The 13,449-nt window shown below is 40.9% G+C and overlaps 1 protein-coding gene across 3 annotated transcripts in view; it reads right to left on the bottom strand.

Annotated features, from left to right (window-relative positions):
* Nucleotides 1-13,125, bottom strand: part of ATP8B4 (ATPase phospholipid transporting 8B4 (putative)) — a 232,935-nt gene extending 219,810 nt beyond the window's left edge. The window contains exon 1 of one of the 3 annotated variants that reach the window (XM_039237152.1): nucleotides 13,087-13,125. The gene's annotated coding sequence lies outside the window, so the exon portion shown is untranslated. Of the gene's footprint in view, nucleotides 1-5,162; nucleotides 5,217-5,369; nucleotides 5,476-13,086 lie in introns of those variants that run through there. The other 2 variants (XM_039237150.1, XM_039237151.1) reach the window with 2 other exon arrangements.
* Nucleotides 13,126-13,449: the final 324 nt, after the last annotated feature.

Genomic DNA, 13,449 nt, shown 5'->3' with positions numbered 1-13,449 from the left:
GGGCAGATTCCTGGCAGCTTCTCCTTACTTACCCAGAGTGCTGCCCAGGTGAGCCCATCCCTGCCTGTCTTCATCTCTGGGTCTCGGGAGGAATCAGAGTGCCCCCAGGGGAATCCTCTACTCCCTTTGAGCACAGTGGGTTCTCTCCAGTTCTCAGGACACAGGGCCAAGGGAGAAAGGACTCCTACAGCTTCAACAAGCCCAACCCCGGCCCTCACCCCTTGTGAGCACCTCCTGGCCTCTTCTCCCTCCGTTCTCCATTCTCTTCTGGCCGGCTTGCCTTCCTCCCTCCCCAACTCTGCTTTCTCATCTTCAGGAACACTGTACTATATGGAAGAGACTTCTAGGATAATAGGATTCTAATCTCAGCTCAGCAACTTTTTATCTAGTGTTACTTTGACCAAGTCACTTACCCTTCCTAAGACTAAATCTTTGAATCTGTAAAATAAAGACAACAATGCCTTTCTCCTAGAGCTGTTTTGAGGTTAAATATATACGTATATATGGTTCACTCCCCAAAACGTGTTCCCTCTCCTCCTCCCTTCTGTCTATTCTTCTACTACTTCCTCCCTTCCCCCCCTCTTTCAGTCTCCCAGCTTCCCTTTCCTGCTTCCTTACCTTTCCTTCATGTTTTTCACTCACTCACTTTCTTCCCAAACCAATTCACCTGGTCTCTGAGGACTAACGCAACCAAGAGTGGAAGGGAGGAGGGCTGTCCAGGAGGCCGGCACCAGGGTGGGCGTAGGGAAACCTTGAAAAGCCCTCTTGCCTGAGCAATGGTGCTATCTGAGGATGGGAAGCTGGGAAGGCATAATTAGGGCACCAGCCTTTCCCTCCTCCTGCTGCCCTCCATCTTCTCCCTTGCCCTGTCCTTCCTCTGGCCCCAGGTCCCCAAAGCAAAAAGCAAAGCCCCAGGGAGTCCTCCCACCTCTGGACAAGGTGACCTTGTGGTCTTATCTTCTGGCAACCCTGCCTACCAGCCCAGGAACAGCCCCTGGGGCCCGGCCCCTGAGGGATAAGGAGGTGAGGCTGAAGCACAGCAAGACAACTCTGGAAAGGGAAATCCTGGTGCAACAGGGAAATCTCAGCCTTGGGAGGAGGCTCAGCAAAGGATAAGGAGTAGGACTGTGCTTCTTTCCTACATGGGTGTAGCCTTGAATGTGATAGTGGGTGGGAGGTGTAGATAATGTTTTAATCACATTTAGTGTCAGTGACAGCTGACAACAGCCATAGGCACTTGCAGACTGTCCACAGTGGACAAAAGTGAACACAATTTAAGCCAGTGAGTGTGTGTGTGTGTGTGTGTGTGTGTGTATGAGTGATGGTTGTACAGCCACATTTATAAATTGCTTAGGAATTATATCTAATTACCATGGCCTAACAATAAATTATTCTATTTTCTCATGGAATGTAGACTAGATTGATTTTGTTGTGAGTGGTCATGTTAACGCTGCAGTCTGTTTAGGTTCTGTCAGGCATGCAGTTGTTCCCTGGCCACAAGATTCTGAAGCGGTGAGAACCCTGCTTCCCCTCCTCCCCTTGTTTATCCCGTTCATTTTTTCACTTGCTCTCCTTGTTTCTCTTTCTCTTTCCTTTCTCCTTTCCCAGCCTGCCCTTGCTACCTCGCCAGTGTGTTTTTGCCCTTCCCATGCTGCCTTTCTCTCACAAACACACCTCCCTTGGCTTAGTCATCTTCCTTCCCCTCTCACTTCCCTTTCCTCCACCAGTCTGCAAGGTCCTGCCAGCTTCAAAACCTCCAGCAAGTTCCCTCTCTCCTAAGCCCTGATTTTCTCATCTGTAAACAGGGACAATTAGAGTAACTCATTAGATCACTAGGCATGCCTATAAAGAATTTAGCATAGTGCCACCTGCTACAAAGTTAGTACTCAAGGCAGGGAAAGCTTTTTTTTTTTCTTAACTGTATATTTAACTCTCCACAAGCAGTAAACCTCCTATCAAATTTGAGAGCCATCCCTGCTGGTATTCAATCATCAAACACTTACTGGGTGCCTAGCCTATGTCAAACCTGGACTCAGTAGAGGGAGGTAAGGATCATTAGTTTCTACCTGTATCCTTTCAAAAGCCCATAGTCTGGGGAAGATGAAAACAGATACATAGACTATTAGAATGGCAAGCACAGGCTGTGATGGAAGGGAGCACTGAGCACCATGGAGGCAGAGGGAACGGAGCCACCGAGCCTGTCTTCTGAAGTCAGCTAAGACCACACGGAGAGTGATTCTGAGCTGAATCCTTTTGAAAAGGAAAGAAGAGTTTGCTCAGCAAAATGAGGTAATGAGAAGCAAAAGGAAGAGCATGTGAAAAGATCTAGTTCTGTAAGAGGGAAGAGAAGGTTTGGGTAGCAGTGACAGTCATGGCAATGAGATTTTAGGGAACATGGAGCTGGAAAGTTAGAGATGGATTCTGAAAGAAGTAATCATCTTCATCTTTGCCATCATCATTACTGCTCACTGGGTACTTGGCCTTGTGCTATATACGTGCCATGTATCATCTCATTTACTCCTCACCAAAACTTTCTAGGTGGGGACTATCATTATCCGCATTTGATAGGTAAAGTGGCACAGAGCACGGCTACGTTCAAGACCCATGGTTAATCCTGCAGGTAATAGGGAGGCAGAAGAAAATTTAGAATGATATGGTTATAATCCAGGCTCCCTTGTCCACTGCCATTACTCTCTTGGGTCTCTCTATGCAAGTGCATGCTATCAGCACTTGTAGCAAGGTTATGCTCACAGCATGGCCTGGCATGGAAATAGATGGAGGAGCAATAACAACAGGCAAGAGGAGGTGGATTCTAGAAATGTTTCTGCAGTTGAATTGACAGAGTTTATAAACGGTCCCTATGTTGGTGTACAGAACAAAGAAGAATCTCAGATGACTTGTAGGTTTTTGGCTCAGGACGAGGGGACAGAGGTGCCATGAGTACAGCAGGGAAAGGAGAAGAAAGAGAAAACAAAGAAGCAGGAATTGGGATGCTAGAATAATAAATTCAGTTTGCACACATTAGGCTTGAAATTCCTCTTTATCGTTGAAAATATCCTCAGCACTAAAGAGAAAACACCAATTTGCAGACTTGGAATCATCAACATACATGTAAGCACTGAAGTCATGAGAAAGGATTGATCCCACTGAGGAAGAACAAGAATAAAAAGAAGTGAGGAGAGGCCAGAGGGGGAGGCGGAGTCAATACAAGGACAAGGACAGGTCCTAGGGAACACTCAGCTTCAAAAGAAGAGTCGGATGCTAGGAATTTACCCAAGGGATACAGAAATGCTGAGGCATAGGAGCACATGTACCCCAATGTTCATAGCAGCACTCTCCACAATAGCTAAAACATGGAAAGAGCCTAAGTGTCCATCAACAGACGAATGGATCAAGAAGATGTGGTTTATCTATACCATGGAATACTTCATGGCAATGAGAAACAATGAAATCTGGCCATGTGTAGCAACATGGATGGACCTTGAGGGTGTTATGCTGAGCGAAATAAGTCAGGCAGAGAAGGACAAATACCATATGTTTGCACGTATAGGAGGATTAGGAGGAACTTGACGGAGGACCAAGGGGGAGAAGAAGGGCGGAAATGGTGGGGGAAAGGGAGAGAGGCAAACCATGAGAGACTCTTGAATGCTGACAAAAACTGAGGACTGATGGATGTGGGGGGGAGGGGGGGATGGGCATGAAGGAGGGCACTTTGGGGATGAGCACTGAGTGTTATGTAGAAACTAATTTGACAATAAACTATTTGTAAAAAAAAAAAAAAAAAAAACAAAAAAAAACAAAAGAAGAGTCAGAGAAGGATATATTGAAATAAAATGCTCAGGGTTTCCTACTGTGTCATCTTCCTCGGGGCATTCTGCACGGAGCCTGACATGGTACAGGTGCTGAACAAGCCTGAGCTGACTAAAGAAAAGGAGAGAGGAAACAAAGGAAAAAAAGAATCTCCGAAAATGCAATGACCAGTAAATAGATTTAATATTTGCATTTAATACTTAATCAGAAATTAACATTTGAAAAATATTTAATATTGCTAAAAGGTCAAGTAAGTCTATAGACATGTGGAACACTTGTAGGTTACTATTTTCTTTGACACCTTCTTGTGAGAAATCCTGAAAACAAATACCAGCATCTAATTCTTGTATATGCAATACAAGCATCTAGAATGCACCCATTAACAAGTTTTATTTATAGGAAAGTTACATTATAATTTACTTTGAAACAAGAAGTCTTTTCCTACTAAATGGAAATTTCCAATTTACCATGTAAGAACAAAATAAAATCCTCCTGTGCACAAAAAAAAAAACAAAAAAACAAACCCAGGGGCACAAAAAATTACTTGATCCTTCATTTTTAAAGAATGCATGCATGATGAAACAATATAAAAGCACAAGACAGATAAATATGGGTTTTTTAAAAATCACTCTGAATTTACTTTTTGCAGTAAAGGCTAGCATAGAACAACACCTGAACAGAGGTGACCATTCATGAACATGGATGTTGGTAATTCACATATGGTCCTATATTTCCTCATCCCCTTTCTAATAAGTCTTCAGTCCCCAATTATTGTTTCTCACCAGTTTCGTTTCTTTTCAAAACAGCTAATTGTTAACCGGGGACCTGAGAAACTCTCACATCTGTCAACCAAACAGCTAGAAGTATCGATTTCTCAGTTCAGACAAATCTCAGCACTAAAAACGTACCACTCCAGCCTCAGAGGGTAGTTTAGTAAACTGTTCATGTTTAAAGCATGAATCAGTCATAGAATAAACAATACCTTAAATAGAGGAGCTAGATACAAACCCCTTGGAAAAAATGAAACCGACTACTCCCAAAGGAAGTGACAAACACCACAAACCAAGAAGAAATGGACACTGATGCTACTCTTATCGGCCATTTAATAGGTGATGCTAACTGAATAAAAATTTGAAAAAGGAAATAAAGAAAATGTCCTATTTCTCATACCCAACTAGTTTCTAAACTATTTTTAGTAAGAGAAAAATGAAGACTTTTGTTAAACCTCAACCACACCAGAAGATGAAAAGATCTAGAGAGCAACCTAGAAAAGAGAAACAGAAAGCTCTAGACAGCCCTGAGCTAACTTTTCTCTTGGCCTCATCAACCCTTGAAGGCTCCCCAAGACTCACCTCAGCTTGGACCTAACCCTCTGTCCCAAAAGGGAGGATGCAGGGAGATCAAACAGGTACCCATTCCATGACCATGCAAAGAGAACAATGAGAAAAGCAAAGCTATTCTGAAGGCTCTAGCAATTACACAGAAAACAGGCTGGGTCTCTAGAGGACATTCTTGAGAACCTGAGACCAACTCCCGGAAAAACACTCTTGACCACTTACCGCTACCGGAAACTGCTAGATGGCAGATCAGAATCAGCATCTCATCTGAAGAAGGCGGCGTTGTAGGAAAGCAGCCTCACTACCAGTGAGGAATTGGGGGAGAAAAATGCTCTTTGGAAAAATACCAAAAGCCCAGAAGAGTCTCTCCTAGAGTTGCCTGCGGCTGCTGCCAGGGAAGAACTGGTTAATCTTGAAGAAACAAAAGGAAGCTCCCTAGAGGCTGACTTCAGCAGGATGGCTTCCTCTGTGGGAACCAAGTGTTCAGAAGGATGGAAACGGACAACGGAAGGAGACACAGTTATCACTTCTGCTTACCAAACTTTTATGAACCCTCAAGTGAGAGAAATTAGCAAGTATCTTTGGAGTTCCTACCTGTTTTGCCCAGAGATGAAGGAATTAGCATTTTTTAAAAATCATTGCAAGGGGAGTTTTACTCTCTCATGGATGAAAGCTAAGCACACTCAAGCAACATTTAATATGAAGAATCAAGACCTTTCTTTCCAAACATCCTTAATTTCAACTCTGAGCAAAGCAAACAATTAACCCTGAAGATGCCAAAGAACAAATGCACATAGGAAATGGACTCAAACATTTTAGTTTAGAACCACTTTAAGGGGGTTCTTGTTTTTAAGATGGGATTAGATGAAAACAAAATATTTTCATCTATTTTTAAAAGAAAGGATTAGGTCTTCTTTTAAGTGTGTCTAAAGCCATTTATGGGTTTTCTAGAAGTTGCATCAGATTTTCAGTTAAGTACTGAAACCAAATATATTTTAACCATGTCTCTATAATCAGAGCAAGTTGATCTCCTGTACATATCAACTCCACTCTCCTGGAAAATCCTGGTACTGAGCCTTCAAGCATCCACAGAGAGCCAGATCAGAAATAAAGGAGGGACTTTTCCCTGCCAAGCCCTCCTCCCACTCCCAGTCACAAGAACCTGGAGATTTCTTGAAACAAGAGTGGTGGCTTTCTCCCCTGCATGATAAAAAGAACCAAGAACAGCCTCAAAGAGGAAGTAATCATTTCTTCAAGATATTTAAAATGAAACACTCCTTTAAAAATGTTTTGGGGCACATGAGTGGCTCAATCAGTTGAGTGTCCAACTTCAGCTCAGGTCATGATCTCAAGGTTTATAGATCTGAACCCTGCCTCGGGCTCTCTGCTGACAACATAGAGCCCACTTTGGATCCTCTGTCCTCTCCTCTTTCTCTGCACTTCCTCCCCACTCATTCTCTCTCTCTCCCCCGAAAATAAACGAGCATTTAAAAAATAAATTAAAAATCTTTTTAAGTGTAATTTCTATACCATTTTTTAACCTACTGTATTTAGTAATTCCCATACACTTGGTAATTCCCTTTGTTGAATAAGCTATAAAGAAATCAGCACTTTGTCCTACACTATTGGTAAAGAAGTTGGTACAGTATTTTTAAAGGGAAACAAAGCAGTGTCTATCAAATACAGAAATGTGTATGTTTCCATCTCTTAGGAATTAACCTTACAGATGATCATAAACAGTCTGTAAAAATGTTCATTTTAGTACTATCTAAAATGATAGTGATAGGAAAAACTTAAAAATTACTTAAAAATATAGGATTGGCCAAGGGTCAAGTGAAAAGAGCAAGCTGCAAGAGTACGTATAAGATAAAAATATTTGGTAACTTTTTTAAATGTGCTTGCTGTTTACTGCCTGTTTCTTCCCAGTGAAACAGAAGCTCCTTGAGAGCTGGGACTTGCATTCACTGTTGTATCCCCTGTGCCCATAATAGGCATTCAATAAATATTTGTTGACCTAATAAATAACACCAAGAAGAATAAGCAAGAAGTATTTAATGATAGTTATCTCTAAAAAATGGGGGTGGAGGGGCTAGTGGGTCCTGGTAGAAATATTTCATTGTTTCTTACAAAAATACTGCTTAAATTTTTAAAAATTCTTTATTTTTTATTTATTTTGAGAGAGAAATTGTGTGTACACAAGGAGGGGAGGGACAGAGAGAAAGTGAGAGAAAGAGAGAGAGAGAGAGAGAGAGAGAGAGAGAGAGAGAGAGAGAGAGACGGAGGATCCCAAGCAGGCTCAGTGCTGTCAGCATGGAGCCCAGCTTGGGGCTTGATCCCATGAACTGTGAGATCACAACCTGAGCGGAAATCAAGAGTTGAATGCTTAACTGAATGAGCCACCCAGGTACCCCAAGAAAAACTGCTTACTTTTTTTTTTTTTTTTTTACAAGGAGTTTGTATGCCAGCCAATAAAAATGGAGCTCCTAGAAGACAGTATTTTTATTTACAGGGAGCACCTCAAGATCTATGGTTATTCCCCTAACAACAGACCAATGAAGGAGCAAGGGATGGTCCTGCCTATCACCTGATAAGTTAATGTGTCAAAAAGCAACTTATAAAAGAAGGAAAGCACAGAACTCTCTTTTTCTTCTTGTCCTTCTATTTATCTTTCCAAACTTAACCTTAACATCTCCAAGCCAGATCCTCAGTCTTAATCCATCAGGACCCCACTGCTTTACCTAAACATCAACTGCACATCCCCACCATGGTATCTCTGCCCAGACCACCCTTTCCTCCTGGGAAAGCTTACCCTTCATCTTCTCTCTTCCAAACCTGTCCTTCAAGGACCAGATCACCTTCCCCATTTTCTGTTGTATCCCCTGTTCTGTTGGATCCCCTTCCCCATTTTCTGATTTTCCTAACATCTCTGGTCCCTCCCTCTTGGACACTGCTAGAGACTAGGTTTGAGATCATACACTGGCATGTATTCTACAACGTGCTATCTTCTCTTCCAGCTTGAGGTGAGGACAATAATTGAGGCTTCAATTTTGCAACCCTTCTCCCACCCTTCCCCTCCCCACCACCGCTCACACACGCAAACCCGCACACATGCACACAACCCTGAATTATAAAAAGAGATCACAACATTAAGGAGATATGTGGTGTGATTTTGTTCCATTTCCCCAAAAGTTTCTGACACCAGCCAAAAAAAAAAAAAAAATTCACGTGCCCTGTCATTCTCCCTGAAATTTCGAGACTAGGGATATCTTTCTTTGGCTTCCTCAGTATATTCTTGTTAAATGCTTCTAAAACCTCCAAATTGGTTTAAAACTATCTAGTTCTTTGTGTGGTAACTAGTCAGAACTGATTTAATCAATTTTTTTCCTGATTAACAACTCTGATTGAATTAGGAATCCAAATGGGAGAACAAAGTGGGATAGAAGAAGGGCTTACCACACTCACAGTAAAGCCACAGAACAAATACCTCATGCTCATCTCGTACACAGAAACTCTCATAATGCACAGCACATGTATGGATGGAGGCAGGGGGATCCCTAGCAATGATTTCGTATCATTTTGAAATATTCGTTCATTCATTTTAAAACACAAGTATCTTGCCATTAAATACTCCCCTATAGATAGATCTTGTGCTTTAAAATTTTACGTGTCACAAAATTATGTACCTAAAATCATAGAGCATCAGATTTATTTGTCCCATTACTCTAAATTCCAAAGCTCTGGGGCTCCTGGGTGGCTCAGTCAGTTAAGCCTCCCACTCTTTGATTTCAGCTCAGGCAGTGATCTCACAGTTGTGGGTTTGAGACCTGTGTTGGGTTCTGTGCTGATAAGTGCAGAGCCTGCTGGGGATTCTCTCTTCTCTTTCTCTCTGCCTTTGCTAACTCATTCTCACTCTCTGTATCTCAAAATAAACTTAAAAATTTTTTTAAGTCCCAAATCTCTCTATCTCTGAAATATAACATTAGAGCAGGTGCTACTCCTCTGTCAGCCACCTTATCGCTCACACATCTCTTTGACTGTCGCTCTCCCTGCATTCAGATGTGTGCTCAAAGTCACGGACCCTGAAAGGCCCACCTTGGTCAGCCTACCTAAAACAACACACACACCCCAGTCACTCTCCATCCCTTATCTTGCTTTATTTTTCTCCATAGGAAAAACACATAACTATTATACTGTGTATTTCCTTGTTTATTGTCTGGTTTCCCCCACCAGCAAGTCAGCTGTAGGAGAGCAGGGACTTTGTCTTTGACTTGATGTACACCCAGGGCCGAGAACAGCGTGCAGCAGGGGCTTGAGCAATGTTGAATAAACAATTGAATATTAATAGCATTGTTGTGGAGTTTCTGTAGTTTACTAAATATTATGCATCCTCCTCTAGAATTTGAGCTGCTTGAGAACAGCTCTCAACTCCTTCCCTGTTGTCCATCAACAGTGCTCAGCAGATAGTAATTTATCAAATGAACTGAAGCTCAAATCTAAAGTATAGTGCTCTGTATGACACTTTCCATTTCTACTGGATTTCCATTTATAATGGAACTTACACTTTAATTTTTCTTAGCTCATATTAATTTGTCAGTCTCCAAAGTAGTGCCAGCTGGTGGGCCTAATTTGAATAGGGCTTGTTATGGGCATACAGTGGGTAGGGTCAGATTTCAAACTCTTTTGTAGCTGCATCTTGATATATCAAATTTGGAGGAGGAAGAGGAGCCTAGGGGAAAAGGTGGAGGTCTATAGCACATTGAAGATGAAGAAAGGAACTGCTCACTCTTTAGGGCATGAAGAGAGGAGAATTACTTGCTCTGGATAACCTCAAAGAAGCTTTAAAAGATCTTTTTTCCACTCCTAGATATATACCCAAAAGAAATGAAGCCAGAGATTCAAAGAGATACTTGTACACCATTGTTCATACCAGCATTATCCACAATAGTCAAAGTGAAAACAACCCAAGTGTCCATCGAAGAGTAAAGGAATAAACAAAATATGGTACACAAATACAATGGAATGGAATATTCCAGCCTTGAAAAGGAATGCAATTCTCATTCATGCTGCAACATAAACTTTGAAAACATTATGCTACGTGAAATAAGCCAGACGCAAAAGAAAAACGTAATGATTCCACTTGTATGAGGTACCTGGCATAGGCAAAGAATAGAGGTTACCAGGGCGGGGAGGAGGGTAAAGAGGAAGACATTTACTAGGCAGAGTTTCAGATTGGGATGATGGAAAGATTCCAGAGATGGATGTGCTTAGCATCACTGAACTGTACACTTAAACATGGTTAAAATGGTAAATGTTATATATTCCCACTAGATAATATTACCAGACCAGAGCTTACTTTTCTAATCTTCATTAGACAGCATATACATTGTCAGAACACCAGAAGTTCTGTTTTTTAAAAACCTTATTTTGCTTTAAAATCTTACTTTTTAGAATTGTCCCTGTTGCTCTAAGGAGGGCACTTGTTGGGATGAGCACTGGGCATTGTGTGGAAGTCAATTTGACAATAAATTAAATTAAAAAACAAAGAAAGAAGAGAAATGTCCCTGTCTATAATCTGTAGTTTCCCAAGATTTTTCTCAACGATCACCTCAATTTGTCCTCACAACAATCCATTGTATTATGCTAAAGGCATTGTGATTAAATATCTGAGCACTCGAGAGAAAAGTTTTTCCTAATTTACTCACCCTCTTACCTTGTCCTCCAACTTTGCACACCTTTCATTAAAATGAAGAGATGGAAATTTTTATGCTTAAGAAAAGCTGCATGGCTTCATATTCTTAAGAGAATAAATTACATGTCTCTCAAAACATGTAAAGTCTAGTTCTACTGCCAAGACAGCAAAAAAGCCAACAAATCACCATTTTAAGTCAATAGATGATAAATCACCCATAGCAACTAGAATGCCCTGATCCAATATTTTCGTTCAACAAGTGCAGATACTTTGCTAGGCACTTTGTGGGACACAGAAGGATAAACAAACTGTGATTCCTGATCATGAGACATTTACGTGCTGGCCGGAGCATGACACGAAGATAAGGGGATTCTACCATTAAAGGGGAGAAAAATGGGTCTCTGCTATTGAGAATGAGACCACCAGGAAGTAGATTGAGTCACTTTGTGTCAATTCAACCTAATCCCAATGAAATGAACTAGTAAGATTTAATCAGTTCCCTGAAATTTAGCCATTACAAGAGTTTCAGGTTTGTTTGTTTGCTTGCTTGCTTGCTTTTAATGCCAAGAAAACAAGGTTGAGCTGACTGAAATGTCAAACCAAGGCTTGGTGTCAGCCTGAATGGCAGAAAAGTATCCCTGGCCTAAAATTATGATTTGGACAAGGGGCAACTGGGCAGCTCAGTCGATTAAGCATCCAACTTCAGCTCAGATCCCATGGTTCATGAGTTGGAGCCCCATGTTGGGCTCTGTGCTGACAGCCAGCTCAGAGCCTGGAGTCTGTCTTCAGATTCTGTGTCTCCCTCTCTCTCTGTCCCTCCCCTGTTCACGCTGTCTCTCGTTCTCTCAAAAATAAATAAAACATAAAAAGAAAAACTTTTTTAAAAAGAATAAAATTATGATTTGGACATATACAATAATACAATATACAATTGTATATATAATACATATACAATAATAGAAAACTACAACAAAGTATTCCCTGATTCGGTAAATACTTTGAGAAATCCACCTGCTGTGAGCAGACTAGAAGCCCACTTGAACCTACTACAGAAGCATCTCTTTGAGAAGAACCCTGGAGTGTATGTTATAAATCTATGCAATAAGGCATGAGATTGCAGAATTACAGGGGTATAAATCATGTGATGTGCAAATTACTTAACTGCTTAAACTTTAGTTTCCAGAGCAACCTAAGTGTCCATCAATCGATGAATATATAAAGGTGTGTGTCTGCACGCACGCCCTCACACAATGGAATACTACTCAGCCATAAAAAAGAATGAAATCTTGCCATTTGCAACAACATGGATAGACCTAGAAGTGATTATAAGTGAAATAAGTCAGACAGAGAAATACAAATACTGTATGATTTCACTTATATGTGGAATCTAAGAAACAAAAATGAACAGGCAAAACAAAACACAGACTCATAAATACAAAAACAAGGAGTATGCACAAAATAGGCTAAGGGGATTAAGAAGTACAAACTTCCAGTTAGAAAGTCATGGAAATTAAGTATAAGACAGAATACAGTCAGTAATATTGTAATCACATGGTGACAGATGATAACTGGAGTTACTGCAGTGATCATTTCTTAATGTATACAAATGGAGAATCACTATGTTACACATCTCAAACTAATATTATATGTCAGCTACACTTCAATAAAAAAGGGGAAAAAAAACTTGCTTCCCGGTTGTAAAACTGGGAAAATTAAAATCTGCTTCTCAAGCCATTTTGAGGATTAAATGAGATATTCACTAAATGAATAAGAAATTAATATAAGAATGAGTGCATATGTAAGTTACATGTGCAGTGATTTAACAAGAGTAAATAATATTTAATCCAATGCCTGTCGTACAGTCACCATCAACAAAGGTCAATATCTTCCCTGCTCTCTCCAGAATCTTCCCAAATGGCTGCCACATTTCTTCTATCAAAAAAGGAAGACTTTCAAGTTCTGTGCTACTCCACTTTTCTAGGTCTTTCCATCCTGCCTCCTCCTCTTTTCTCCGGGACAGTGGTCCCCAGGAACATCCTTTCTATACATCATAAAACAGCGCAAGAACTAAACAGTTTTAAAGGATGAAATCAATAAGGATAAATGACAGTTTTAGTATTTCCTTCCTCCAGCCCAGAGGATTATTTAAAAACCACTGATCCAGGACAAGTTTCAGCCAGTGACAGAAGTACATTAAAAATGTCCCTGCCCACCACACCCTCTTCTCTTCAGTAATTGAAACCTACTCACTTTCCATTCAGAAACAGTTGCACCAAACCTTGAAATCATACATACCTTCTTGGTCCTTAGTATCTAGAAACAAAGAATTTTCAACCCCTTATGGTTTTAAGTACTATCTGGCACTTCCCATAGTGTGTGGGCTGAAGTTCATCATGAGAAGGTAACTCAACTCCTCCTCCCCCATCCTCCCCAACAATTACTTCCTCTTGGTTGGTTAACCTTTTGTGTAAGAAAGTAGGTTTCCTTACATTGGCCAACATAAACGACTGACCCATTGCTGGTGGTACCATTTCCTACGTGGGACTTTCCATCCTTGATGAAAAGACTCACCGCTGAGTTTTAGTTATTACTCAACTAGCTCACAAAAAGAAC

The sequence above is a fragment of the Hyaena hyaena genome, unplaced genomic scaffold (assembly GCF_003009895.1).
Source record: "Hyaena hyaena isolate Hyena2069 unplaced genomic scaffold, ASM300989v1 scaffold_120, whole genome shotgun sequence".
NCBI lineage: Eukaryota > Metazoa > Chordata > Mammalia > Carnivora > Hyaenidae > Hyaena > Hyaena hyaena.
This window is presented reverse-complemented; position numbering and strand designations above follow the sequence as displayed.